We start from the raw sequence: 329 nt of genomic DNA, 5'->3' as shown, positions 1-329 counted from the left end.
ACATTTTTGGTTTGGAATTAAAATGACAATATCCTTCATTATTCTATTTTTTCAGAGAATACAAAATTAACAAAAAACAATTCAGAATAATATGATAATATATATATATATCTTCTTATTATTCTTAGTTCAATTTTGACATAATAAAGAAAATATTAACTTTAAATAGATAATATGTGAAATTTCATGTTTACCACATTCATGGTACCTTTATTGATCTTTACCTTCACTAAAGGGGCATTTTTAAAAATATATTTTCAATAAGTGACAAAAGACTCTTATATCCTTGTTCTTGATATATATATAACAAATAATTATTTAAATAAAAA

The sequence above is a fragment of the Brassica oleracea genome, chromosome C3 (assembly GCF_000695525.1).
Source record: "Brassica oleracea var. oleracea cultivar TO1000 chromosome C3, BOL, whole genome shotgun sequence".
Taxonomy (NCBI): Eukaryota; Viridiplantae; Streptophyta; class Magnoliopsida; order Brassicales; family Brassicaceae; genus Brassica; species Brassica oleracea.
Note: the sequence above shows the minus strand (reverse complement) of the source record.